General features: G+C 39.4%; 1 protein-coding gene across 1 annotated transcript in view; it reads left to right on the top strand.

The window, feature by feature from the left end:
* Positions 1 to 24,711, top strand: part of zfpm2a (zinc finger protein, FOG family member 2a) — a 132,422-nt gene that overhangs the window by 83,495 nt on the left and 24,216 nt on the right. The gene's annotated exons all lie outside the window — the stretch shown is intronic.

The raw sequence follows: 24,711 nt of genomic DNA, 5'->3' as shown, positions 1-24,711 counted from the left end.
ATTGTTTTAAAATATAAACTTTTACTAAACCTTTCTGAATTTTAATTTTGAATGTCTATAACCATTATTTAATATAGTTAGTGTGTTATATTGCAAATTCTGGGTACATACTTGTATGATAGAACCAGTGCCTTGGCTGAAGTCTACATACTCCCAAATAGCTCTTTGCTTGTTTTTGACTCTCATTATTGAAATGACCACATTAGATTCACTTTTATGTTACTCTACAACACAAGATCAATACAGAGAGACAGATGAACCCGACTACTGAACAATGAGCAACTGTTATGCTTTGTCCCTCTTACTACCAGAGAATTCACAGAAACTAACACCTAAATAGAGATGTTGTGAGATGTTTTGGTTTTTGAAGGCTGAAGGAAAGAGACTTACGCATTTTCAGAAATGATTACCCCGTGACAATACCCCAAAGTTGAAACTGAGCTGCCTCTGCCTGAAAGTGAATAAGTGGCAGGAGAGGGGATTTGAAAAAAAAGCAAAAAAAAAGAACCCGGATTTTCGCTTTCCCAATTCTCATCTACTAATCACTCCACTGCACTGGGGAGTTATCCTCTTAACCGGCTACTTAACTTTGTGCTCTTTATCGCCAAATCATTAAAGTTTTGATAAGCTGTTAAAGCAGATTACGCACTTCCGCTTTTAGAATCGCCTAATCTTTCGGCTCTGAGAGTGAGTATATGAAACAAAAATAGAGCAATAACAGGATTTGGCTGGTTTTGTTGAGTTACTTTCATACATGTATCATCCAGATAGCATCACCCAGCCCCCATCACCTCCACTGTCTCTCACTGACGCAGGCTTTTGTTGGCACTTTCTCCATGGCCTTATTAAATTAAACACAATAACTTCTGCACACGTCCCCACTCGAGAGCTGGGCTGTTGTGCTGTGAGTTTGTGATGAGTGCAAATCCTCCTCAAGAATCATCTGATGGAGATGATAATGTATCAGAGCTCTCTGAATCCGAAGAATTAATTTAACTAAGTCGACACTAAATGCTGCTTGTAAACCTCTCTTTCAGATTACTATTGTTGGAACATTCATGGTTCTAATCTAATTGTTTGTCTTTTAATCCAGACGCAGTCTAGTCTCTCCCTAACTGTATTGGGGTCCAAGGCCAGAACTGTACCATATACTTTATACTTTCAAACTAAAGTATTGTAGTTTGAACATGAACAACAATCAGAAGTAAAAGTACTGAACAAAATAATTATGGAAAGGGGTATTGTAAGATATATGTGATATATAAGTAGAGTACTTACACTGCAACTTCAAATACCACTGAGTCTACATCTAATAGTGATGGGAAGAACACTTTGAAAATGTGTTTAGTTACCGAATACTGAATACCTGAATTACAATGTATTTTGTAAAGTATTCTGATACACAGTCCAATCAGAAGACTGTATTCTGAATACTTAGAATACTTTTACATCAAATTACATTAGATTACAGTGTAAAAACATGACATAAAACTATAAACAACTTTATTTTTGTTGTTATGCATTAATTTATTTCTAATTAGAGATAAATAATACACATGCACACACTGCAAGATCTATGTTCTCTTTTTTCCTCATTAAGACCATGCAGTTCAAAGCCAAAAGTGCATGATGAAGTATTGCCATGTATTCCTTTAATTTAGTAAAGTAACTGTATTCTGAATACCTCCAAATGAAAGATTAACAGCACCAGAAAACAACAACTAATCTAAACACACTGAATGTAGTATCAATTACCAACTGGGTAAAGGTGACAATATTTCTGTGACAATACATCACTGCTTTTACTATGTGATTGTTTCAGTGGACTATACGTGAAATACAGGAAATAGTGTTTATCTAAATGTGTTAACATGGACCCCCTGATGTAACATTTAGCGTTTGAAACCAGCAATAGGACTCATCAGCCCTTTCCACAGGTCTTCATTTCTTTGGATAACCCGGTTAGGTGAATGCAAGCCTCCAAAATTGTTCCACATTTTTCCTTCTTGCCGAGTTTTTGCTTCAGAAAGTAGTGGAGCTTTTGATGGTTTTGAACACTTGGAGCCTTGCGTCCCTGTCCGGAGTGTGACTACATTTCCTTCTTTCACTCTCTCCTCTCCGGCTTCTTTTAAATATTCCTATCTGCGTGTGTGTGCACCCTCTGGAGGTGACATTGAAATTGAATGTCCATCCTCTTTCTGTAAAAATATCAAATCTTTGTCAAATTCCAAATTGAATTTTTGCTGCAAAGTTGGAGGGGAATCGTGTTTATCATGTTAACAGCGAACTAAAGTAGCTCTGGACTAACTTTTCCTTCTACCACCCAGGAAAGCACAGGCCTGGGTATATCTGTGGGCTGGTTCATTGCTCCCTGCGTTACTTATGGAAAACTGTGAATATCTAAATACACATATGTTTGGCGAATATGTTTTGGCTCACGTTTGGCTAGTCCCAACTTCCTTTATGGCTGCCTGTGCGCAGATAGGAGGACTTCATTTTGGAAGTTTGCCAGTGTCTATGGGGGGAGTGTGTCTAAGTACAAGCTGGTGATTGGTTTGAGTGAGCCCATACCTATGATTTCTGCATTGCTTTTTGCACAGCTCAGCCTTGGAGTGTGCTGTTAAACTGTGCATACTTGTACTAATCTGAACTAAGTTGTTCAAATTAGCTTAAGTCATTTGTAGCTCTTCTAACAGCTAAGTCATAAATAAGATTACATTTCTAAACCTGTATCTTTCTGAATTTTACCCATTGTTTTCACTTTTTTCATTTTTTTGTTATTCTATTTATCATGCATATTTGTATATCATCTCTTCTTAACAAAAGTAAAAAATTTAGCCGTTAACTTCAAAAATACAACTACATGACACAGAGTTACACAAAGCGTAACAGAGCAAATTGGGGATGTAGACAGACTAATTCTGACAGAATTACTCAACATGTGTGAATGAAATAAAATTCCAGGTATGTTTGTGAGCAGGTATCAACATTATAGAAGCTCACAAGAATCCATTTTGTGTCTATTTAAACGTACACTGAACTTGTGCATGTTTTTACAGTGTACTTGTCATTCAGGAAGTTGAGCTGAGTGCATGTGCAGAGGAGAGCATGGCAGCAGTAAAGTGACTCCTGGGAGACTTGTATTGTGAGTTATGTATTAAACATGGGCTCAGTGTGTAACCTGCAGAGGCCTGTGTGAGTGTGCTGGCCTGCAGGATGCCTCAGGTTCTCCTCACTGGGACAAGTTCACCTCACAGCACACATCACTAACTGGATCGGGGACTATTTTAGGAGCTGGTTCCTCTAAATGTGAGTTTAACTGCAATTTGTTTGTGGGTTTTCTGTCTCTATATCTGTTTAGAGATATAGAGACAGAATACATATGTTCCAGCAAACTTAATCTAATCTTTCGAGGGGTAAAATAACAAAATGGCATTGTCATTTAATATCAAAATGTAATCTCCCAATTATTACATTATTTTGGGTCAAGGTAAGGTGCCTATTCAGTCTGGAATGTCTGATTGAGCATATAAGATTTAGTTAAAAAAGGGGTATCCTGCATTACTTTTTTCTCTCCTTTTTTAGAGCTTTCTATCATGTTATGTTGTTTCCTCATCAGAAACCTGCCTAAAGAGGTTTTAGATGTCATCCCTGCATGTTTGAGTAGTTTTGCGATCTCCCTCGGGCATTATTTGAACCCTCCTTATGGTTAGCTGTAAGATTTGTTTAATGCTCAACCCACAAGCCTACATTACCCCTGCTCCCACACGATAATTTAGAATTGTTTACTTATGGACAATCCTTCATAAATATACAAAAGCATGATATAAAACTGTACACAACAACCTGACAAACACAATGTATATTAGTTTCATTAGTGGGATGCACACTGATTGTGTTGTGATAGAGCAAAATCAAAAGTGAAACTTATAAAATATGTTGTTTTCGGGGAATATAGCATTTTCAAAATAATAAAAGGTAATAAAACATGGTGATCTATATATGCTATGTGTTAGTAGTTTACACCCTCGAGAAGTAAAATACCCCCTCTCTAAGTAGTAAAAGCAGCTGTGGTAAATTTTACTACACCAGTTTTTCTATAGTAATTATTTTTTTCTTATTAGTGACTATGAATCTAATCTAATCATCATTTAAATTTTGTTTGAGAATTCTTTGGAAGTTGATCCTTTTTTACTTTTTTTCCCTTAACAAATAGTGAAAATAAACATAACATGTGTCCAAAAGCAGTAATATCACATATTTATTTGAAGGTCATAAATCCCAGTCCTGTGTATTATCATTCAGCCACTTAATTAATATATTTTCCTCTTTGAGTTTTCTCTGTTGAAATGGGAGCACCCAGAGTTTGCAGCACAGGTGGAGAGGGCAGTATCAGTGTGTCCCAGCCTGTCAGCGGGGCCCTGTTTGTTTTACATTAAACTCACAGCATCCAGCCATTACCCAAACTCCCCACTCCAGCTCTGTGCTAACTCATTATCAACAAATCCACCTGGAACTCCCACAATGCACTGCTCCTGCCTGCCCGCCTTGCCTGCACACTCCAACAGACAGTCTCTTTGAAGCGCTCAAGTTATAGGGAGAGTAGTGTGTGGAATAATTATATGGTACAGTAATGCAGAGGCGAGTGAACAGAGAGACAGAGAGAGAGGCAGTGACAGACAGAGAGCACACAAACAACAGATTGATAAACAATGCAGCTGGGATAAGGACGGAGGAGTGGGAGAAGAGAGGGATGGGTGTCATGGTGTCACGTCACTTCAATACGAGCGTCAACAACACGCGCTGATGGGAGGGCTCCACAACAATCTGCTCCTCTGTCTAATTGATGATAGGAAAAGCGTTTTGAGTATGGTTTTAGGAAACTTTACTGGAGATAGTATTGACCGTGTTTATTAATTATTGCTACAGGCTGCAAGGCACACCATTATAAATAATAGTGTTTTTATTCTAGTACTCTCCCATGAGAAAAATGACATGTATGTTCAGTAGGAGGAGGAAGGGCATCTGGTGTGAAATGCATCATGGTTTAACGATGAACTTTTCTGGTGGAGGGTCTGCTTCTTGTCTCCATTGAGATATTATTGTTCATCTACAACATTCCACGCTATGGCATTGCAGTTATATACGTTCATAGAGACAACCAGGTGATACCAAATGACACTGACAAATTATAGGTCAGATCTGTGGAGAGGTGAACTCACTCACAGTAAGACTGCATGTAATAAAATCACCTTTGAGTAGTCCCCCACTAGAAAAGTAGTGCACTTTAAATTTGTCATATTTGGTATTATAGATTAATTTAAGATTACATTGTCATAAACATAATTTAGAGTTTTTAGTACAGAATCTGACCCCATTCCCTTTTGGCTCATGCCCACACTGCTCTGTCCCACTGTCACCTGATATGAGAAACTATAGTCCCCGACTGAGACCATTATATGTAGCATTATTCAGAGGTCACCTAAACTTTTCTACTGTAAGCGGCTTAAACCAGACCACATCCCGATACAGCATGTCCAATAAGTCTCTGGAGCAACTTAGCCCATTGTTCGAGCCCAAATTGACCAGTGTAACTAGGGCGTTTTACATAAGCCAGCATAGTGGAGAATTAACCAACTCTTTGTATTATTTTATATTCTCTAAGTCCCTTCAATCAGATCCTCTCTTTATGCCATTGTCCACTGGTCCACAGCTCCAGACCTCTGAGGCATAACATGAACCAGCATGACCTGTCTGGACACATGCAGTCTGAGAAGAAAATTGGACTTAAAGGGTGGAAAATGGCTATATCAGAACAGGAACAGGACTTTTTATTTCTCTATACTTTGTGCATGAATAAGTCAAATATTGAGTTTTAAGTTTACTTAGAGCACTACGACTTACTACTACTACTACAAGCACTGCTCCTACCGTTTCTACTACATCCACCAAGTGCAAAATACTGCCCTACTGACTGCCATTATGATTACTACATACCATATCAAAAAGTACATTTGTCACTGAATACTGTTTTAAGTAAAATGTAGTTTTATAAGATGTTCAGCCACTATAGTAAAATATGTTGCTACTTCCATACTTAGCATTTAGCTTGTGTATACAGCTCCAGTCTCAGACCCCACCCAGCTCTAAATAGTAAGAGAGGAGAGGGGTCTTGCAGTTCACAGTTTAATTGTTCATTTCAACCCTGCTCTTTCAAAATGACTGTGGCGACAGTAGGTGCGCGGCTTATTATCTCTTATCTGAGAACATAGCGAAACAGTGTGACTGAATAATAACTAAACACGACACACAATGTAAAAATTTCATTATCAGTGTATTAAAACAAAATTGTACCCTAAAGGAGTCCCCCGCCACAGCTCCGAGCCGCCGACTAATTATGTTTAATTAAAAGACAACGGAGATCAACAGAATCATTTTCATTAGGAAATTATTAACGATTGCACTGCAACAATAATTGATTGCAGTGAGCCACATGATAAGTACGGTCAGGCCGCAAGTGAGAGGGTGGAGGAGGAGATGGTACTGGTTTAGACGTTTGGCAGGCTTCTTGTAACCGCGTCTTGTTGCTAAAGCTTGCACATTAGCTACTGAGGGGAATTTGAAAAGAGGGTTTTGCAGAGAAAGAAAAGAGGAGGAAGAAGAAGAGGAGGAGAGAGCGTAGCGGGTTAAGAACGACAAAATCTGCCATCTGAGTGGACTTAGCCATCCCACACATACATTTAGGAGCATTTGTACAGATTGCAGGCCTGAAAACACAACATGCATTATTTCCGAGCTATTCAAAAGGGCGTCTCTGTCTGGTCTTTCTTTGCGTCTCACATATGGACACGTAGAGAAACACAGGCGTACGCTGACTCCACGCTGCTGCATTCATCCCTAGACGCTTCCCTCCAACACTCCTCTTTTATGTGCATTGTTCTCCCGTTAGCCCGCGCGAGACGGTAGTGTAGCACGGCAGACACCACACTCTGCAAACAGCAAAAATACCGAAAATGCACATAATGATTCTTGACACATATGGATCCATCTGTATTCTGCGCAGACTAAGCTCCAGACAAAATGCAACAAAACAAGGAGGTTGTACAAAGAGGTGATAGGCAGTGATGATAGGGGATAGTGTGCTATAAGAAAAACAGTTTTGGGGTCCTCAAGGGTGCCCAAACTGGTTGATATATTTATAGTGCATGATTATTTTTGCCAAATTTGAGTTTATTTACTTTTTAATTTACTTCTCGCTTTGTTCTTTGTTTTTCCTGGTTTGTATTAGTCATGGCTTCTGGTGTAAATCTTTAATCTAGTACAAACCGCAGTATTGATGGAACAGATTTTAAAACTACAATGATTTCATATAATGCAATGGATTTATCAGTAAAAATATTTTATACTATAATGTAGTCTTGGGTATAGGATTATCATTTTTGTGGTAGGTTTTATTTCATTATCAATACCTGTTTTAATTTTGATACTAGCTTTAGAATTGAATAGTATCTGAGTATGGATTTTTGGCAGCCCTATTTAATTCCTTTTTTCCCATGGCTGGTGAAACTTGGTTTAGTTCTGGTTCAGATCAAGGTCATTCATTGTTTGGAATAGCCCTAAAATGTAGCTCTGATTTAGCTGGGGTAGTTCTATGATGCGTATTTCAGCAATGCATTTGGTTAATTCATATTTAGTAAAAAAAAAAACAATAAACAAAAAGATAAGTCGATGATTACTGATCAGAAGTGTAATGTACATACAAATTTCTTGGACTGCCATTGCAATTTCATACAGGGTGTACAGATAATGTTAGTGGTCTGTCCATACAGCAGGAGGCTTTGGGTTGTGCATATTTAAATGGCTTGTAGAGCTTAAGTAGGCCCACTTTTCCATGTCAGGGCAGCGCTCAATCCTGCTGTGACCGTTAATTATGATACCATTGTGCTCCAGTGTGGCTAATAGGAGTGATGTACTGCACCAGCGTGGCTTTATAATCGTCTGAGTGGAGTACCTGGACTGCACTGAGTGAACGCACTTTAAGCACCAGGTTTTTAAGGGGAAAGTGTGTGTGCATGTGTGTGTATGTATGTGTGTGTGTATCCTCCTCCCTCCTCCTCTCACACTGCCTGTCTGCTTACCACATCGACATGAAGGGCCTGTCACTGACTTAACTTCTCCATAATTGCATAATCAATGATGAAAAATGCTTTGGTATTGATCACGCCGAGAGGCTGAGTGCAGATCTGGACGGAAGCCATCGCAGAGAAATGTGACTGGACGCACACATAAGTCAAGCTATTTAGCCCACACATACACAAGTTTCAATTCAAACGGACAGTTTAGTGTGTGGAAATACAACTCAAATACCCTGATTGAGTTATATTTACAGATTGTATTATTGTGTTCATTCGTACAACAAGACCTGCTTAGCAAAATCTTTAACCGCTCAAAAAAAAAAAGAAAGAAAGAAAACCAACTACACCTCATTAAGTAGTTCAGTAGTAACAAAGCCTGAATCATTTGTACTATTTGTTCATTATGAATTAAGTCATGCTTTATTAAGGTTAATTAAGGTTGGTGTTGGTATCTATAGTGATATACTACACATGATACTAAAATCCACTTATAGATTACATTTTTGTAGTAATTGCTGTAATATAAAGCTGTCGAATGCTACGACTTCTTAATTTGCACAGATGCTTTGCGCTACAAAAAGCATTTCTTTGGTGTAGTTATTATGAAGTGGTACTAGTAATATGTACAGTAATACACTACAGAAACAAAAATCCACTTATAGCTTGCATTTTTGTAGTAATTGGTCTGCTCTAAAGCTGTAGATCTCAACATTTTCCTTATTTGTAGACATGCTTTGCTCTACAAAAAGCAGTCTCAGTATGACATTTGCTAATTTATAATGTCAATATGTTTGTGAATGTACATTGACTGATCAGTTTTAAATACATGTGGATTCTAATGCATATATTCACTATTGAGGTCATAGATTTGTATAAGTTCTAATCTCTGCACGCACTAATATAGTTTCTCCATATGTGCCCTCTATGAGCATGTTTTATGAGTTATCTGTATGGCTCTCACTGATGTCTTTGAACTGGTTAAGTGGATTTTGAGGACCGCTTCTTAACATTTGGAGCATGTCCCTGACTGTGAACACATTCAATACAGATGTAGGGAAAAAAGATCACATTTTATTACATTAATCACTTCAAGTTAATGTGATTATATGTACTTTATATTTCACTACTTAGCTTCACTCCCCTTTACGGCATAATCAATGACCACTTTTATATTCATTGAAAACGTCGGAGGAATGAAAATAAGCCTTCTGTAAGTTTCTCCCCTTTTTAATCTAGTCCCGGATCTTGAGTCAGTAATTAGAGAGTCCATTTTGTGTGTCTTTTAAAATCCCTTGCACTACTTTTTAGGCCAAATATGATCTGGCCAACCTGCCCCCATCTCTGCTGCTGCTTCTGTTAAGTAGGTGTGAAAAGCATTGTCAATTGGCTACAGGATAAAACCGGACCAGAGCATGCCATTGGTTAGAGTGCAGGCCCACATGCACAGCACAGATGAAGGGCCAGTTGTGGTTTTGCATGGAGGGGTGCGGATAATGGGAGACAAAAGCGGAGAGCTGCAAAGTGGGGCCTTTTTGGGAGAAGGGGGTGTAGATGGGTCAGAGTTGGTGTGTGTGTGTAGATATATATATGAGGAGGAGAGATGCACAGGGAGAGATGGAGGAAACGTCTGGGGAGATGGGGTGGTTTAGATCAGTGTGATGGAAAAGGCTGTAGAAGTCTGAGGTGAAAGAGAGGAGAAGTCAGTACAGTGTAGCATCTACTTCAGCTCAATATGCTATTTCATACTGACCAAATAGAAAATAAAGCTGTTACTGTAGTTAGTCTGCCTTTGGTGTGATTTACTGTGGTTTAATTCTGAAATGTGAAGCCAAAAATTTCAACTGTAATTCCTCTATTTCTTGTTCTATTCTTAAACACTTAGTGAACACCTTTAGTCATAGGCAAGCAAACTGTACTATTAGACATCTGTGTGGTGCTTATAAATAAGAAAACACATGATACACATATAAAGTAGTAGTACTAGAGTAAAGTTACTGTTCCATGTGGAATTGTGATCTGCAACTTTGCCACTGGATGTCAGTAAAAGCTGCACACTTTAAGTAAGAGTAAGAGGTTAACTGGGGCCTAAAGCAACAAAGAATTTAGCTGGATTTTTATATTTCTGTAGAGCTGTTTCAATGAAAGATTATTGTAGGGTTTGAAAATGAAGTAGTTACTTTTGGAAAATAAGTTTTGTAAAGAGTCAACCTGGGAGCTAAGTTATTCTCTCCACCGTGCACAGCCTGGGGCACATGAAGAGGCACACTCTTCTGATATAAATTTACATTGCACATACCCACACAGAGAGCTGCTTAAAACTGAATGATATGAGCAATAGAATTGGCTTCACCTAAACATTATTACTAGTACTTTTGGATATGTTTAATGTCATTGCGCAACTTTTCTGGTGGAGGGTCCGCTACCTACTTGTCTCCATGGAGATGTTATTACTTTGCCTGAAATGTTCCATGGTATGACATTAAACGTTTCCCTCTAACATTTATTCATTACGTGTGTTTCTATTGCTCAAAAAATACCATATTTCCTTTTGTGAATAGGGGAGACTCTCCATAGATCTGAATTGTAATGTAGCTGCTGTGCTGTAGCCTGCTTGTCTCTCTTGTGATAGATTGATTTAATCTATACAGTGGAACATTCTAGACAAAACATTTCCATGAAGACAAACCAGTGGCGGACTCTCCACTTTAAATGTTAGTGCAGTTTTAATAATAGACAAAAAAGTGTGTGTTGAATCATTATAAAAATGTAGTGCATCATTTCTATAATGATTCAACACGCACTAAAACTGCTGCCATACATTTTAGTACATAAACGTCGCCACACATTACAGGAGAATTTGCCAGTGTAACTCGCTTGTTTTTCCTTTCAACTTAATTCTACAAGAATTTGGGACACATTCTGCAGGTTTACTCCACAAAAGAACATGGCAGAAAAGAAAAACACTGATATACTGAAAGAAAAACACACATATGATAGGGCTGTAACTGGGAGAATAGAACCACAACAATCGCAGCATATATTGTAGGTGCTGCTAGTAGGACCTATTTTTCCTTTGATAATGAATACCCCTACAAATCAATTTTAGGTAGTGCAAAACATAATCAGATTTCCTCAGAAGAAATAGCTTGACACATTACAAAATTGTTTTGCGGGGTCGCCTCTGTGTTCATGCAGGAGAACCGGGCGATAACCTTTATACATACCTTTGCAGCTAATCCATTTTATTGATTGTACACCGGGCTGCATGAAAAAAACACAGGGCCCGTAGTCTTTAGAGCGGCGTATCAGTGCCATATCACACTTTTTCTATTCTCATTGCATAGAGCTACACAGGAGCGAGCCACCTCTACCACTACTGCCTTATCTGTGGGCTGCTTTATCATGCAATCTGCTGAAGAATCTCTGCGCTTATAGTCCAATGCCACTGGTAAGGACACACTAGGTAGACACCATAGGTAGAGGTTCAACAATGAGGTGCTTAAGTGTGCTTTAAACTGGTCATATTTTAAAAGGATGAGTGGCTCTGAGAACAATTTGGAATCTCCAGCGCATGTAGACTCCGAAAGCTATGTATATTTGGTTCTCTTTTGCTTTTCTTTTGTTTTTTCCTTTGTTTTATGTGTTATTGTACATTTGTGTGGCTTTTATGATAATGATTTCCATGTAATCTGATATATAGTAATACATTCATTTGAATTCTCAATATCATTATGTATATCACAAATCTGAGTGAGTGTTATATTTATGATATAAAAAGCATGGAATCCAGCCACAAGAAAAAGTTTGTCAGTGTATCTGGCATGAAAACAAACAAACAAAAAACACTTATAAAGGGCTAATGAGAAGACGAGGACATAGAACATTTCTGTTTATCATTGATGAGTTACTACTAATAAATTGGTAGTATTGTAACATTTATTATGACAGTACCACAGTTCCCGTGAGGTCCAGTGGAGGTCGAGCTATTGAACTGCTGTGACCCCTGACCCCTGCCTCTTGGTGGCAGCTGACAGGGATTGGCGCTCCTGTCTGCTCTGGGCGCTCTTACGTGTGACTGTGTATATTAAAGGGAGACAGGCGCGCTGTAGGTACTGTATAGTGTAAAGGACTAGACATCAGTGTCGCCTGGGTCAGACAGGGCCATCCATTCTGCACACACCCGAGGGAGGAGAGGAGAGAGGAGGAGAGGAGACAGCGGAGGAGAGGAGAGCTCAGATACATGCCCTGCTTCTTCTTCAGACTGTCAAAGCTTCTCCGTTGTGCTCCCCGCGGTCACTCGAGACCCATCTGTCATTGCTCAACTAGCTGTCTCTACCAGGACAGAACCAGAAATCCACTCTATAATACGTAACAGGTTGTTTTTTTATGTAATGTCATGTGTTTTTGTTTTTTTTTTTTCTGGAGTTTTTCGCTGCTTAAATATAATGACTCCACTTGCTAATTGATAATTGTTGATCAGGCTAAACAGCTACAGCACCTGAGATAGAAACTTAAGGAATAATGTTGTTGTATTACTGGATTAAATTCAGTCTTGTATACTTTAAACTGGTTCATCCCTCTTTGAACCACTGTCTACTCATCCAGACTCTCATTGAGAGCTTGTTTTGGAGAGTCTCTGATCCACTTGTTTTGCCATTACAATTTGGCTCTACAGTCCATATTGTTGAAATCGCTACTCATAAACCTAAGGACAAATATACAAAAGAAAAAAACTGTCAGAGGCCATAATGCAGTTTGACTAGCCTCTCCAAAATGGCTGCTCTTCCTGATGGCCTGAGCTTGCTAAGCCTGCATACAGTAGAATAGTGTCCGGCTAATGCTGTGTTCCAATGCCACTCAGAGTCACGTCTTCCCCTCTACATGCAGGATTCCCCCTGTCCCCCATTTTCCTCTGTAATCTCTCCAGCGCTCTGTGTTATGGGGTGGCTCGCCCGCTGCTCCCACCACTATCCTTCAGCCCCTCTTCTTCTTACAAGCCAGCACCTCCACCATTTTAATCCCTTTGACCCAAACCCTGTGTGTTTCTCTGTATCAACAGCTCCTGGAGATTACATCCTCCTGCCTTCCCTCCTCGCCTCTGCGTGCTTCAGTCACTGTGGAGGCAGAGGCAGCCATGGCCATGCGCTACAGGGTCTTAGTCAGACACTGGTGGCTGTGATAGCCACTGTCTCCAGCTCGCCCAGGCTGAGGTTAGGCCAGACGTGGGCAGCTGGAAGAGCAGGGGGACAGCACTGATGCACACCTGATCAAGGGCTTAGGCCCCCAGGAGCAGATGTGAGGAAGATATATATATCTATATATCTTATATATATATTTACATTTTGTTGTAGCTTTTTTTTTTTTTTTTACAATAAGCGGCTATTTCAATATTTTGATATATCTACTTGTTTGTACAACAGAGAGATTTTGTTTACAGATTTTGTGATTGCGAAATTATATGGGACCATCACTTACCCACAGTAAAAACAATATTACATACATTTTTACCAACCACATGGATCCAAGTCGAGAAAGCACCATTAGAGGAACAATTTTTTTGACCCATTCATGAAATACAATGTCTTGAATTAGTTGTTGACATAATCCAAAAATATAGTTTAGCCACTCTATATGTGCAGTATATGTGATAAACTTCAAAGCTATTTTAATCAGTGCAGCTGAATGAACCTATATGCATTCAAATGTAGATACAGTATATGCATAAAAATGTATCTTCTAATATGGTTATCCGTAAATTTGTTTTCTAAGCTACTTAAGAGAACATAAAAGGGGATCAGAGTTGAGGAGGTTAGGGGAGTTATCTGCTCCGAGCCTGTCAGTGTGGGGCCTGGCTGGTGCTTGGCTGTCAGCGTGTGAGGGGATGGTACCAGGAGAATTTGAGCTGCCTCTGTCACCAGCCCCACTCTTTCATCTGCTCATGTCTCTAGTTTAACCACTGATATGAAATTATGTGTTTGTCAAAGAGCTACATTCTGTTTCCTGTGGGTCATATTAGATCAACACCCTGACCTCAATGAAACCATGTCATCTTGTTTTTTTTTTTTTTTTTTTTTATGTAAGCTCAAGCCTCTATAGTCTCCCAAAGTACCAAATTAGACCAACTGCTTCAAGATGCATAGGTTGCTAGGGCTTTTACTGTTGAGGGTCTGCAATCTGATTGCCTCCAGGTAGATGTTATTGCGTTGCTCTAAAATGTTCGACATTATAGCATTTAGTTCATCTATGTTCATGGAGACGAGCAAGTGAACCTACCAGATCAAGTTATAGGTCACACCTGTGGATTGGCAACCACACTTATAGTAAGAATTCAAGTTTTACCAGGTATTTTCTTTGCCCAAAAACACCGGCAAGTGAAAAAATATAAATTTAATGACATACTGTGTAACATTTTAGACAAAGCAAAGGCATCTCCATAGATTTCATACCGCCGCATCAGAAAAGCTGCTCAGTTTATCTTTAATTTGAAATAATAATGTTATATAAAAACATAAAATTGTTCAAAGTAAAAAAAATCCATATACTTAACTTTTACCTTTAGAGACCTATGTCTGCTTTTAGCAGCATGATTATTCACTCAATAGTAGAGGAAAAGTGAGTCTTTTCAAGAGGGCAGTTTGTATTCTCAAGACATAAACTGACATTTAAACTAAATTTCAAACTAAAATCCAAATGTGTAGCCATTCAAATCCAAGCACATGTTCTTGTCACCTCTTGCCTCTCCCCCTCCCTCTCCATACATTAGGACATACTTCTCATCTCCCCTCCCACTTGAGTCTGGCCTCCGGAGAGGGTGCAGGGCCCTGATTTAAGGGGCCTCTTGTGAACAGGAAGGTTGGTAGTGAAGACAAAAAGCACAGACAAATCACACTGCAGCCGTCTCAAGGTTTTCTGCTTAAACCTATCCATGAAGGCAACAGTGAAAAATCCACACACTCCATCCTGTCAGCACGCTTTTGGCTTATCTTGAGTAACTGTCAAGGCTGGGAATATCAGCGAATGGACAGAAATATATAAAATTAATAAGCCGCTGGATGTTGTCAGGAGTTATGATGCTCCATAAATCCCAGTTTGATCATGGCGGACAAGGCTTAAACCCAGTGCCTCCTAGTGTTCTGAGCAGTGTTTTGGATTCTGTTTGGAAGATAGAGGCCCTTTGCTGGTTGGCTAGAGTAAGATTTCTCATCTCAATATCTATCTATGTCTCTTGCGAGTGGCAAAGACTGAATAAAGCTGACACACATTTTTGCCATTGAAAGGGTAAGCAAAGCATGCAAGTACCAGTATAAATACAGACATTGCATATACTGTGTGCCATTTGTATAAAGGTGACTTGAAATTGTTTGGATTAAATTAGCAATAGCATGTATCTATACAGTATTGACCACATTTACCTGTTAAATGTTACTCATAGACTGATCTGCAGATATTTTGGCATAGGTTATGACTATACACGCAAAAAACAGGACTCTAATCCTGTGTAGATGTATCACATTGTTAAGATTAAAAATTTCTAGATTCATTTACTAAAGGTTTTTCATCAGATGCCCTTCCTGTCCCAATCATAACACATTTGTCTAGGGTTGGTGCACTGTATTTTGACTGCTATATGTAGATTTTTATTACTTCTATATCCACCCTTATTTTTCTTTCATGAGTGACAGATATTAAAAAGATGGCCCAGAGGTAAATCGTCAGTCATCAGTACAGTTTAATAGAAGGGCGCTGTCGTGTAGCAAGGTGAAACCATGGCCAAAGGCAGTGCGATGCTATTGAGTCAGCAGGAGAGGAGAGACATAACAGTTATCAGTTGTACTTTCTTGGTTGGGTCAAGGGTCCAGGAGCTTTTGTTTGTTTGTTTTTTTTTCCGTACCACAAGGATGAATGCTATCTCTGTCACCATCCACACAGGCCTGCTTCTTCAAGAGATGCAGGTAATATTTCATGTCGAGAATTAAGCAAGTCCACCAACTGGTTTCTACAGTTAGACGGCCACTGCATCCATCATAGTCCCCGCTGGCTTTGTGAGGAGCGCTTCCCTTTCATAGTGGTTTTGTGGGTAAATAACGAAGGGAAGACACTAATTAGAGCGATGTGTCTAATCTCTGGGGCTTTGGCTGTCAATAAAATGTAGTCAGGAAAAATGACACGTCTCTAAATGAAAGACTTGGCAGGTTTGATATGTAAAACACACGTGACAGGGATTCACTCAACAGCGCACTCATGTGACAAGTTGTCAACATAAGTAAAAGGAAAACAAAAACATCGTCAGCTGCATCAGAGCCACACAATGACATTCTCGTTTAGGCGCTCCTGCCGCTCCCCTCCACATGCTCTTTGGGAGAGGTCATGCTTTTTGATCACAAGTTGTTCCAAGTAAATTTATTCCACTTATTTCTTGTAACTGCACAAAAAGTAATGAGGTGTCAGAGATAAATTTATGAAGACAATAAGCAATGCAATCTCCTTTGGAGACAATTAGCACATAGCTGCAACTCTGCCCAATAACACAACCTTATGTTGCTCTTCAATATGCAGCATCTGACTTTTCTCCAATTGCATTATGTGAGGTCTGTGGGCACACGGGCACACTGCATTGAATAGAGGATGCCATCTTTGGTGTGATATTCTCCAACACTTTCCCCTGCATATGCCTATGGCTCTCACCATGAATTATTCAGAGGCTTCCTCCACACAGAAGAATGAGGAGCCCGGCTCTATAGTAAACAGATTTTCTGCTCACCGTCCTCAGAAATCTGAAGTGTAGGGCTTTGTAAGTGCCAAATAATTACACGCTGCCCCTTCTCCATTTTGTCTGGGCTAACCTGACCTCACAAAGGCGGCTGGACTGAATCATATTTTGTCATTGGCCAAACTTGGAGTTAATTAAAGTTCTACCTCAGTGCAGGAACAAACAGACACAACCCAGTGAATATAAATGTCTAGGCACACTATTAGCATGTAACTGTATCTACTGTTCCAACATTGTTTTACCATGTTTTGTGAGCAAATATTCCCAATAGGCTCACAAAAATGTGCACACAGCCCCTGTGTTGATTTATTAAACTGTAATGGATAGCAGCAGCCCTAGAGTTTGACTTTGGCTATGTATAATCACTTTAGTTCCTCACCAGCTATTGTGCCTTGAAATAGGAAATATGAATATTACATGGGGCTTAAATCCCTGCAAAAATCAAATTCAACAAGAGCATGGCCATATCCATGGCGGTGTAGGAGGGACCATCACTGGCTAATGCAGATTTGACTGTATTTCATTCCTATTACAGTAGCATGAAATCAGCTGAATGTTTAAGAAATGAAGTTGTAAAGTGGTGCAGGACTGTTCTGTCTGAAGGGCCCTGACCTTGAACCGGGCTATCACAGATCTGTGTCTGACACATGTCATGTGTGTAGAGGAGGAGGAGGCGACTACATCATGTGTGGAGACTACAGGGAGGACTCTTGGTCCACAGCCCAGTCTATGTCAGAGGCCAATCCAGTGTCAAAGGATGGGCATGTTTGGCCCCAAACACAGACTGCACCTCATCCACTCATCTCAGCATGAGAACACCTTTGGGTGCCCTGTACAGGAAGCACAAAGAGCTTGCACACACCTCGCTATGCAAGACAACATGGAAGAGGTGCTGGTCTGGGGGAGAATAAGAGCGATGTGTGGGGAGGGTCTGTATCTCCAGAATCACTCGAAAGCTCAAACCTGCTGAAGCAAAGCCAAGCTGCTTTCTCTCTCTTCAGCTCGTCACGGGGAACCCTTCATATTCAGTGCCACGCTCCTTCTCACACACCACAGGAAAACGCAAACTACAAAAGAGTCCAACTCCTAATAGAGACAACATCTAACACGCCTCATCTGCTACAATCAGATGTAGCTGGAGTGTGCATCATCACATGTGAATGAGTTAACACACAAATCGGCCTTCACTGTTCCTCTGCTTGACTGCTCTTGTACAGATTGTATGAAGGCGGGGGAATAATTTGTTATCGACTTCCAAGGTGCTGAAATGGAGATCAAAAATCCCCATTACATAAAAAAGCTGAACATCTGGATTTAACAAAGCCTGCTAATGTCACACAGTTGACATGTATCATTACGCTACTACTGAAAATCCACCTTCATCATCAAACAGCTGCCCTTTACCATTGTAAGAAGCTAATTGATAGACTAGGACCTTGTTGTTTGAATGCTCCGCTTCAAGCAGCCAAAGTCACTCTGGCAGCTGTAAAACAAATAGAAAGTTTGTTTTTTCTCTCGAGTCAAAAGAAACCTTGTCTTTGTCTGTGTTTAGTGCGTCTCTGCATCAACACGGGGCTAAAACCCTTAAGACTTTGGCTCCTAAATAACAGCTCTGAAGCTAGGTCTCTGCTTTGTCATCACGCTTGAAGAATTCCTTTTTAATGTACTGTAATGTGAAATTCTGTGGGGACAAGTTTAATTGAGTTTTACACAAACCAGTTGGGAGTAGCGCTGGAAGCTAGGTGATGTTGAGGTTTTTAATCTGTGGCTCCGGAGACGCTTGTTGACGGAGTGGTTCTTTCTCTTTGTGCAGGAAAAAAAGAGGAAGCCTAAGAAATGATACATCCATGGATAAAACCAATTGGCAACCCTCAAAGGGACGGGGGTGATAAGGCAAATCCAGCACTTGTAGAGAAATAAAAGAATCCAACTGTTCATTAAAACGGGAAACAAAACAGGCGATTGAGAGGGACGGCAGACTGCGCAGTGGAGGAGTGAGTGGAACAGACAAACAGCGCCAGATATCAGAGGCAAGCATTGGAAAATAATCAAGGATTTGTGAGGGGAATTAATAAGGAAAAGATAGGCACAAATAAGCATTTTTGCCTTACTCTGGGCAAAATTAGCAGGGATGGACCACAATTATCAAACAGAAGAAATGGCATAAGCTACATAGACACCTCATTATAAAGGATAACCCAGATATGAAGAGTGGTGACGTTATATTTCACTGACTGGGACTGAAAAGCAGTGGCTCTTTGTGCTCACCACCAAACAGATCACTGGATAGAAGATTTATGCATCTCTTAGAAAGGATTTAACAGAGAAATAATGTCTATTACTCTGCCAACTGTACACTAGTTATTGGAACAACATAGATTTTGACATAAAAACAGAACTGATGATTTGTTTATAATAAAAATAATATATACAATTTAAATACATGTACATCCATATCACTTTGTAACATTAATTGCAATAAAACATTTCATGTACAGTACGTGCACAATGGGGATTAATGTCATTCCCTTCATTCAATAAATTATGACATAAAGAAGTCTAGAAAGGTATACTGTATTCTTAGACAAACTTTATTGATCCACAAGGGAAATTATTTGGACACAGTAGCTCACACATGACTATATATATATATAATGCATTTAAAATAAGTCACAAAAACAGCAAGAGTAAAAAGTAAATAATAAAACTTAGAAATATATTAAGGAAAAACAGAGCAAAGATGATACAGTGACATAGGATTATCTATGTTATAAGAGTGAGCTGTTGTACAGTTGTATTGAATAGTGTATGTAGTAGTACTATGAATCTAGTACTGTGTCTGTCATATATGTATTCACAGACTTTACACTCTATGGTTCAGTATGTCTTAAAAGAATATAACTAATAGGTGGGTTTCACGTGACATCACAGGGCTACGTTTGTCAGCATGCAAAATCAGATGGAGGGCAGGAAGTGAACTGACTGGAGGAAAATGCCGATGTGTTGTGTAGTTTACGGCTGTGCCAATCGTTCTAACCGAGAGAAGGAAAAGCGATTTTTTTTAGAGTACTGAATATAGTCGTCCACAAAGGTCAGAAATGGGAAAAGCTGACAGATGGAGTAAAAAGTGGATTACAAACCTGTTAGCCATCGGAAGGAGCAGAATTTGCTAATGCTTGCATCTGCAGTGACCACTTCGTCAAAGGTTTGTTACAAGCTAAATTGTTTTTTGTGGTGTACCTAAACATAAACGAATCATTAACGACTAACGCTAACAACGTTTGTTGACATTAAATATTTCAGATAGAGGTTACTGCCGATTGCTTGTGATATCCTCTGCCTCGATTGTCGGCAAATCTTTTACTTCGGTTGAAAATTCTCTCATTTTCAATAAGATGGGGTCATGCCCAATATATTTGTCGACTAACTGCTCATACTTTTGTCTCGCTACTGGCTCTAAATCCTTACAATAAGAACTCTTCTCCATATCTGTGTTTTCCAGAGCCGTGTTTGTCGTGTTTGTCTTCACTTCCTGCCCTCCACTTGAAATTCGCACATCATCGTGATCTCGTGACTGAAACCCTCCTATTGTTGTAGCTCATGATTCCATCTAGTGGTGCAAAATAACATGACATCCCAGAACTGTCCAATCCAAATTGCAGGAAGTTTACATGGAAGTGTGTGGTAAAACTCTGTCCCTCGACCCAGCTCTCTGTAAGTTTCAGAGTCGTGGACAGGTCCGGACACAAACAAAAGAAAGACCAGATGAAAAACCTGAGGAAAGTGGAAGAAGGGGAACAGTGCTGAGCGGGGGTTAAAGCTATAAAATCGTCAGCACTTGTATGATCGGCCAATGAGACGTTCCGTTGGTGTTTTGTGTGAAAGCGGGCCATTCATCAACATATCAATAAAAATATGAAGCAGATTATTATTGTGTTTGCTAACCATGGGCCCCATCGTAAATAATGGCCATGCCGCCGCTGCCCGTATTAATTATAATTAGAATGCTGATAATGTTCGTGCTCTTTTATTGCGGGGGCTGAATCAATTTTACAGTCTTATTCAGCATTACAAGGTCACGCAAAGTTGCTATGGCTTCCCTGTACAATGTTTCTTCAATCAGCACAGGGCCAGGAAGGCAAAGAGAGGCAAAGACCTCTCAGCATTTTCTTTACCAGATTGTATTAACAAAAAAACTTAAAACACAAGTCTGCTGCAAAAGAAATTATTTTGTGGCAGTAGGTCTATCATGATAAAAAATTTTGAAGTGCGATACATTGCTGAAGTAAATACAGTAAATGTACAATATCATTAAATAATATAATCTGTAAGAAGCAAATATCAGAATGCAACTCTTAAGTAGTTTGTGTGTATCTATAATGAGTGATAGGAGTTCATAATTGAACATTCTCAAGCTCAAATCTCAATCATAGTACAGAAGAATAACCATAAATTGTCCACTAGTAAAAAGAAAAAATCCCAAACAATAAATATTGACATCCAAAAGTGCTTGTTCTATCTATATACTGAATGATAAATTAATATCGTATTTATCGGGACAGGCCTAAGTGGCAGAGTGGTTTTTCAGCTAGGATTTGAGTGAGATTGTCCTGTCACCTTAACGATAAAGTGAACCTTCTGAATGAATGTGGAAGTAAAAAGTTTGCGTGAAATCAAATGTTTTGTCCTGATTGTTTATTTGGTGGTAAAATAAATCTTTGAATTTTATAAAAGAAATTATAAGGCTTATGATGTACAATTTAGGAGAACTATTTATTTCAGATTCCTCCACATAATTGCTGAATTTGTCAAGGCTTGGGGCAGGCTCAGAAAAGCACTGGCTTATGATGTTAGCTACTTTGAGCTGTGTAAATATCTTATCATGTTTAATATTGAAATGTCCATAGCATGTCAAAGTACAGCCTTTCTGCATGTTTTTACCATTTATGTGTTAACCCTTGATAAGCAAATTTGGCACATGTTGTGACTGTGTACCCTTTCAAGACAGATTACTAAGAGCCACCCGTAAATGGATTTTGGTGCAGTCTTTTTCTTGGTGGTTTGATTTACTTTTGTTGACAGTTCACAGAAGAGAGAGAGAGATACGAGTATTTTTTGTCCGAATGTTGCATCTCAACTTAGTCTAAATTCATAAGGCACCCTACCGGCGTGTTCCTCTGTTTCTCTGCTCCTCGTCAGCTACTGTCAGTTGGCCCACAACAGACCTCCCCAGTCTATCAGCCACTACTACCTTTACAGTTCCCTGCTTTTAAAGACACAGATATAGCAATCCTTGGCAATGTTCAAATGAGCAAACTATGCAAAAGATCTTGTTCCCCAAATCTCCGTATTTGTTTTATTTCTTGCCTTGAATGTGTTCTCATAGTCTATAAGAAGGGATTGGTGCTTCGCTGAGTCACCTGTTAGAATGAATAAGCCTGTAATCTTTAAAATAAACATGATCGTCCTAATTAATGTAATGCGTATACAGGGATTTGTCCAATTAGAGATGCACAGTAACTTCTATAGGAAGCAGTGTTGCTAAAAAGAAAGCAAAAGCATGGGGCTCTCTCCCATATTCTGACTGAGTCTTTGTAATTTAAAATCAGATATGTGGTTAAATATTAAGGCACATAAATGCTCATATTTTTGTTTGTTATATAAAATATGTTTAATATTTCTGTGATATTCAAGTGCAACATGTATTTTGCCTGCCCGGTGCAAAAAAAAATCTAATTATGGTTAAAAATATGTCTTTTTTACCAGAAATCTCCATGCAATGCACATTTACATTTTATAAATGATATCTGTGAGAAAACATTTTACACATCCATGTTGTTATTATGTCTCTTCCTGGTTGGTAATTGGGTGTGCTTTTCCTTTCAAGGCTAAGTTGTATTTTCTGCCTGTGAATGCTGAAATGACCCTGTGTTCCCAGTGAATTCATGCATCTGTCAAGAAATTATACATTGGCCCCGCCCTCATTGAACCAGGCATTGACTCTGCGCTGCAGACTGCCACTCTGGCCCTGAATCTTGATTATGGATTCTGTGATACTGTAAATGACTTGAGAATCCTCTTTTCTCAATGTTTGGGGATTAATCGGTTTGTGGAGATGCGCTTCCATTTTTCTCTTTTTTTTCCTTTTTGGTCGGCGCCATCTTGAACAGTCCTGCTCATTTCCATTTCACCATCACATTGTGCATACCAAGCAGATTTACAGATAGGTAATCCTTGTAACATTTTTTCAGAAGACAGGTTATTAGAGGATTGAGTGGTGTGCATGTGAGTGTGGCTGAGAGAGGGAGAAATTATGTACATTTTTTAAGTTGGGCGACAATGAGCTGTGTCTCAAGGCAGTAGACATGGTAACTGTCTCCTTTCACTTCTCACCTAACAACACTGGAGCCCCTTAAAAATGAGGATAGACGCACAGCACCCCATCCCACCACCCCACCTCCCCTCTCCAGGATTCTTTGAAATGCCTCAGGCTAAAAAATGGGTTCCCCTCCCCTGGATTGCTGCGCAGAGCCTTTAGATTATTGCCGAATCCCCCCCACTGCCCCCCTCTCATGTACTCCCTCCATCCTCTGTCTCTACCTGTCACCTGTCAGACACACCACACCTTTTAAGAGGCCAGTCATTCCCCGCATTGGTTTTTGCCATGTCTTTCATATCATGGCTCATTAAAGCGCAGCTCAGTACGGAAGCATATTTACATAGAGCCCATACCGGGAGCAGGTTTTAATTTGCATCGGTACAGAGCATGACCGGAACCGAGGAGTGCACATCCGAAATGACTTTTTCACCGGGTAGCCCCCACTACCACTATCCCATCATCACGGCCTGTCACCCCCCTCCTCATTTAAAAAAAAAAGAAGAAAAAATGTGCGTAATTGCTTGAACAGGGCAAGAAGACCGAAAAAGGGGGTATGGGGGTGTCTTCACAAGCTAGCTGTGCCGTTGTGATCATTTTAATGGAAATATACCATTCTTATTTCCCCTAAAGTCCCAACTGTTTGAGCCGAGCGCTGCCTGGCTGTTACATTGGTGCTTGGGTCCAGAGTGGGACTATTCTGCCATCTGCGGCTACTCTTTTATCCCTGCTATGGCTGTTTATGTTCATGTGGTTAATTATAAGGCATTCCTCATTTTAATTCCATCTTAAATTATTGCAGTCAAACTTTTGGATAGTTTAGCACTTACACTAGTTGTGTTTTTTCAGTTCTTTTTTTTACATTATCGTAAAGAAGTAAGCTTAATATCCACTTGTTACTAATCATATTGACAAATTGTAATAATGATACTGTTTTAATACTACAAACATACATTTCTTAATTCTCCTGCTTTTGCTGTTACTAGTATTAAAACAACAAAGTATTGCTACTAAAATAACACATAGCATTTCTAATAGTACTGGTTTCAATAGTCCGGTAAACGTTAAAGCAACACATTTATCAGAAAGATCTATGTAGCATAATGTATTATCTTCAACTCTGAGTTCATTTGTTTGTGTTAATGCCAGACAGTCCTCACTTCAGTTGGTCCAGTGAGCTGGGATCAGTTATAAAGTGTATTCTGACCTATCTTATCTGTGTGTAGAAAAAAAAAAAAATCCTTCATGAAACCTTCACGTATTCTTCCAAATTAGGCGATAAGTTTTGTGTTTTAGTTAAAGGGGTATGTTCGTTTTGAAGGCAATTTTGAAGTATAGCCCCTCTGTTATTTACATGACAAGATAGTTAAGCTGCCAACTTCCTATCTCATGGCGCAGACGAATAACTTCATTTCCCTTTGACAAGATTT

The sequence above is a fragment of the Boleophthalmus pectinirostris genome, unplaced genomic scaffold (genome assembly GCF_026225935.1).
Source record: "Boleophthalmus pectinirostris isolate CB_2022bp ecotype Guang Dong unplaced genomic scaffold, ASM2622593v1 HiC_scaffold_6, whole genome shotgun sequence".
Classification (NCBI taxonomy): Eukaryota; Metazoa; Chordata; class Actinopteri; order Gobiiformes; family Gobiidae; genus Boleophthalmus; species Boleophthalmus pectinirostris.
Note: the sequence above shows the minus strand (reverse complement) of the source record. Positions and strands in the feature narration are given on the sequence as shown.